The sequence below is a fragment of the Cebus imitator genome, unplaced genomic scaffold (assembly GCF_001604975.1).
Source record: "Cebus imitator isolate Cc_AM_T3 unplaced genomic scaffold, Cebus_imitator-1.0 Scaffold82, whole genome shotgun sequence".
NCBI lineage: Eukaryota > Metazoa > Chordata > Mammalia > Primates > Cebidae > Cebus > Cebus imitator.
The window spans coordinates 4568064-4574101 of NW_016107397.1; the positions used below are offsets into that span (position 1 = coordinate 4568064).

A 6038-nucleotide genomic window follows, 5' to 3' on the forward strand; every position below is an offset into this window, starting at 1 on the left:
GGGTTTCACCATGTTGACCAGGATGGTCTCGATCTCTTGACCTCGTGATCCACCCGCCTCGGCCTCCCAAAGTGCTGGGATTACAGGCTTGAGCCACCGCGCCCGGCCTAGAAGACAACACTTAAGGAGATAACAGGGAAACAGTTTGAAAGAATTTTAGATAAGCAACTTGATTAGAGGTCTAGTAAAACATGTGCAAGGGTACTAAACAAATGGAAAGGGTCAACCTCACTGAGGGGAAAAGGAAGGAACTCTCCACGCTAGGACATACACCAAGCTCTTCATTCTGAGTGCCAGAGCAGCTACAACTTGACTCAACAATTGAACTTTACTCCCTACTAATTCCATCTGATTGATTCTGCCTTACTCACCTGAGCAGTCATCTCTTAAAACTTCTTTAGTCTTAGTTTCCAGATCAAAGACCTGTAGATCCTGTTCCAGCTGGGAGATCCCATCAGGCTTGGAAATTGGAAATCCTGCTCATAGAGAAGGAAATGGGATGTGGCAATGTATCCTCAGATGCTACACAAGCCACATTTTCTTTTAACTAATGATTAAGAGAGAGAGAAGGTAAATTCTGAGAAGACATTAATTAAGAAGGCCTGGAGAGTGAAGAGGGAAGAGATCTTCTACAAGGATTTGTGCTCTAGAAAGATACGAGTTAGGGGCAAGTTGATGACTTGGGAGCAGAGGATTCATTTAAACATTATTCAGACAACAGAATACGTGCATGGGTTTGTCTTCACAGAAGTGATCATTATCACACTCCATCTGTTACCTAAAGGTCAATCTTTGAATTAGATCTGGTCTACAATTATCAAAATGGAGGTCATCAAAATATAATTCTGCTTCACTGGAGAAATGTGAAACTCAAGGACCTGCTGCATGGTTAGCTAACCTGTAGCAAGAGAATCAATGAAAACTGAATAAATATTCTAAGGACCAATATCAAGAAACAATTTGTTTCAGTGCACACAAGAAAACAAAGAACAATATGACACATTCTTACCCATTAGGAGTGTAGCATTTATTCAACAAATATTTATAGAGTGCCTCCTCTAAGCAAAGTATGCAGAGGATAAAGAGGCCAAGCAAGGTCCCTTCCTCAAGGACCTCAAGAACCTCACACTCTACACAGAGACAGATCTAAACAACTAACTACAATAAAATAGAGAGAGGAAAGTACAAAGTGCATCTTCACATAAAATGGTCTTTCTATGGCTTGCATAATGGAATGCTTGGATTTAAATCTCTTTTAAAGCTAAAGCAATAGACAGTCTGCTTCCAAGGAGATAGAATTTTAATACTATTAGTATCAAAGGACAATTTTTATATGTGTCCAGCCCAGAAAGCTTCTAATAGCACACATACAAGGTCTAGCTTAAGCCCCTCATCTTCAAAAGCCTTTCTCTCGATTTACTGAATGTCTAAAAAATTTATTAGTTGTTCCTCTTATTCTGACATGTCACATATAATGGTGTTTAAATAGATTTTGTTTAGGTAAGTAGTTTCAGGTATTATCATTCATACTTGATTTATTTATTTATTTATTTATTTTTGAGACGGAGTTTCACTCATGTTACCCAGGCTAGAGTGCAACGGAGCGATCTCGGCTCACCGCAACCTCCGCCTCCTGGGTTCAGGCAATTCTCCTGCCTCAGCCTCCTGAGTAGCTGGGATTACAGGCACGCGCCACCATGCCCAGCTAATGTTTTGTATTTTTAGTAGAGACGGGGTTTCACCATGTTGACCAGGATGGTCTCGATCTCTTGACCTCGTGATCCACCCGCCTTGGCCTCCCAAAGTGCTGGGATTACAGGCTTGACCCACCGCGCCCGGCCCATACTTGATTTATAAACTCTTTGATAGAAGGGACCATGTATCTTGTATCTTGCACTGCCTTTGATTCATTTACTTAACAGTTACTTATTGAGCGCCAACTCTGTGCCCAAGTATCATTGTATTAACAGCTACACAATTTTATAAAAAGGGCATTGGGGCTGGAAAATATGAAGAACTGACAGCTGCCCCAAAGATTCCATGTGACAGCCTATGAGCAAGGAGATCAGAACAGATAGAAGAAAGGTATGTACTATGTTTCAGAATTCCTGCTGAGCATTTGGAGTCAATTCTCCTTATGGACATTTATTTAATTAAGGTCTGCCATGTCAAACCATTAGAGTTAGTGCTCCACCCATCCCTTCCCCAATCCCCACAAAAAATAAATAAATAAAGTTAGTGTAACATGAAGCAGCAATCAATATTGTTCTCATAATTTCAATAGCATAATTTGCAACTTTTAACTTTGAGATATTTAAGATGGCTGTCGATATTTGATAACTGAAACAAAATTTTGGCAATTTACTCCATATCTAAGCACAAAAAAAAGGTGGTTTTCATGTGTGATGAGGGATTTGATTTTAGAGATGTGTTTAAGGTAACATAGGAAGGTATAAGAGAAAATGCATACAGACTGATATAATAGACTTTAGAGACTAAGAAGGGAGAGGGTGGAAGAAGGGACGAGGGATTAAAAAAACAACATATTAGGTACAATGTACACTATTCCAGTGACAGGTGCACTAAAATCTCAGAATTCACCACTATGTATTATAATTCATCCATGTAACAAAAAAAAAAAAAAAAAAAAAAAAAAAAAAAAAAAAAAAAAAAAAAAAAAAAAAAAAAAGAGAGAAAGGCCAGATGCAGTGACTCACGCCTGTAATCCCACCACTTTGGGAGGCCAAGGCAAGTGGATCACAAGGTTTGGAGTTCAAGACCAGCCTGGCCAACATGGTGAAACTCCATCTCTACTAAAAACACAAAACTTAGCCAGGCGTGGTGGCACACACCTATAGTCCCAACTACTTGGGAGGCTGAGGAGGAAGAATCACTTGAACCCGGGAAGCGGAGGTTGCGGTGAATCAAGATCCGGCCACTGCAGCCTGGGTGACACAGAGGCTCCATCAAAAAATCAAAAAAAAAAAAAAAAAAAGAGAAAATGCCTAGCAGGTAGTTAAAGATACAATATCACAGTTTAGAAGAGAGAACAGGGTATCATCAGTATCATCAAAACATTAATAAGTTTTACCATGTACAGGTATTGATCAACTTACGACCTATGCAACTTACGACCATTCGACTTTACGACCACAATCGCTAGCCACGGCTGCTCCGCGTCTGGCAGCGCAAACATTGCCCAGCTGGGCGTACGACAGTGCAGACCAGCTTCCAGCAGCACTACCATCTCCACATGCACCATTTCAACTGTTATCCCAGACTCAGTGCAGCAATTTGTGTTTTGTGTCTTGGATATTTTTCATCAAACCCCCTCCCAAGATGTCTACCAAGAGGAAATTGTCTTTGTCTACGCCTCAGCCTGCCAAGAAGGAAAGAAAGGCCTCGATCTCGACACGAAAAGGTAATTAAGCAGTATGAAGGAGGAAAGAAAGTGAATGTGATCGCACATGATACGAAGTTATCACACTCGACTATGTCGACGATTTTGAAACATAAAGAAAGAATTTGTGAAGCTGTGAAAGGTTCTGCACCCATGCGATCAACAGTTATAACAAAGCAACGAAGCGGGCCCATCCATGAAATGGAGAAATTGCTATATATTTGGATGGAAGATCAAATTCAAAAACGGCCAATAAAATGTTTTGTATATGTTTATATATTTTGATATGTTTTGCAATTGGGAAAATGTTTCCTGTGGTATTTTTTACACCTGTATTTTATATTTTTGTATGCACCTGTATTTTGTAATTTTGTATGTTTTGCAAATATTAAACCAGTTGTACTGGTAATGCAGTGTTTTACTTAAACCTGACGAATGTAAAAATAAGAAACAAAATGGTGTAGAGATGATACAAATGGCATAAAATGAACAAAGAAAATTATGATATATAACAATAAAGAAAGAAAATTATGATAAAATATGACTTAAAGACTTCTATAACATCATTTCACAGTACTGTACATATAGCCTACTCAACTTACGACCAAATCTTGTTACGACCGGTCTGTCGGAACCAATCGTGGTCGTAAGTCAAGCACCAGCTGTACTTGGTAGGTGCAAAGTACCATGCGCCAAGAGCTCTCCAGGTTTTCACTCATTTAACACCATAAATTTACAAGGTAGGAACTATTTTTGTAGTTATTTTATAAATGAGAATACTAAGATTGAGAGAGATTAAGTAGCTTGCCCAAGGTTACAATAACTGATCATGCCTAGTTTTCAAACCTTATTTCAGAACCTGGCCTTTAAACAATCTGCTAGTAAAAAAAATTATGATTTTGCTTCCTAACAATCCCTGAAAAAAAGATAATAAATGACTGTGAACAAAACCCATCCCTTCCTCCAAATTACACACAGAAAGAGAAGAACATATGCCAGGCGCGGTGGCTCAAGCCTGTAATCCCAGCACTTTGGGAGGCCAAGGCGGGTGGATCACAAGGTCAAGAGATCGAGACCATCCTGGTCAACATGGTGAAACCCCGTCTCTACTAAAACTACAAAAAATTAGCTGGGCATGGTGGCGCGTGCCTGTAATCCCAGCTACTCAGGAGGCTGAGGCAGGAGAATTGCCTGAACCCAGGAGGCGGAGGTTGCGGTGAGCCGAGATCGCGCCATTGCACTCCAGCCTGGGTAACAAGAGCGAAACTCCGTCTCAAAAAAAAAAAAAAAAAATATATATATATATACTGACAGTGAAGTAAAAGGTAAAAATACAAACAACAAATAAAAAGTAATAAGAATAATATACAGTGAGCCAGGATCCTAAGGATTTGGAGTTGCAGAAGTGTTAATTAAAAGGAATCTATAGCCAGGCACAGTGGCTCACGCCTGTAATCCCCACAATTTGGGAGGCCAAGGCAGGCGGATCACTTGAGGTTGGGAGTTCTAGACCAGCCTGACCAACATGGAGAAACCCCGTCTCTACTAAAAATACAAAATTAGGGGGGCGTGGTGGCACATGCCGGTAATCCCAGCTACTCAGGAGGCTTAGGCAGGAGAATCACCTGAACCCGGGAGGTGGAGGTTGCTGTGAGCTGGGATTGCACCGCTGCACTTCAGCTTGGGCAACAAGAGTGAAAGTCCATCTCAAATAAAATAAAAAATTTTTTTTAAAAAGGGGATCTATGGCAGGGCACAGCAGCTCACACCCGTAATCCCAGTACTTCGAGAGGCCAAGGTAGGCAGATTGCTTCAGCCCAAGAGCCTGAGACCAGTCTGGGCAACATAGTGAGACCCCATCTCTACAAAAAATACAAAAATTAGCCAGGCATGGTGGTATACACCTGTAGTCCCAGCTACTTGGGAGGCAGGGACAGATGGATCACTTGACCTCAGAATGTCGAGGCTGCAGTGAGCCAAGATCACACCACTGTACTCCAGACTGGGTGACAAGAGTGAGATCCTGTCAATCAGCCAATCAACCAATCACTGGGATCTACAAGCCAGGCATGGTGGCTCACACCTGTAATCCCAGCACTTCAGAGAGGCCAAGGCAGGAGAATCTCTTGAGCTCAGGAGTTTGAGACCAGCCTGGGGAACATAGTGAGACACCATCTCTACAAAAAATTAAAAATTAAAAGGGATCTAAAAGATGATTTATTATCAAGGAAATGCAAATCCCGTTACAATAAAAATCCCAAACCCCTAGGCAATAGTCTAAACAACAATCAATTTGAGGAAAATTCACTATAAATAATTTGAATGCACACCTGAGATTTTTATTTGTATTAAAAAATCTGGTCTATAGCTCACATCACTTGCTGTTCTTTCCAAAATATTAAAGTAACTAGCACAAGCCGGGTACTTATAATCCATAATCTAATTCAATCCTGTACAACCTAGAAGGTAGACATTATTTTCCTGTTTTATAGATGAAGAAAATGTCAGATTAAATAATTTGTTCGACATACTACAGCTGGTAAGTGGAACCTACGTTTGATTCCACAGTTTATATTCTTTCCAACTTACCATACTGCCTATCAAAGAAAGCATTAGTAGCAGGTTCTCTTGACACTGA

The 6038-nt window shown here is 40.4% G+C and overlaps 1 protein-coding gene across 1 annotated transcript in view; it reads right to left on the reverse strand.

The window, feature by feature from the left end:
- Positions 1–6038, reverse strand: part of TMEM225B (transmembrane protein 225B) — a 40690-nt gene that overhangs the window by 26035 nt on the left and 8617 nt on the right. The gene's annotated exons all lie outside the window — the stretch shown is intronic.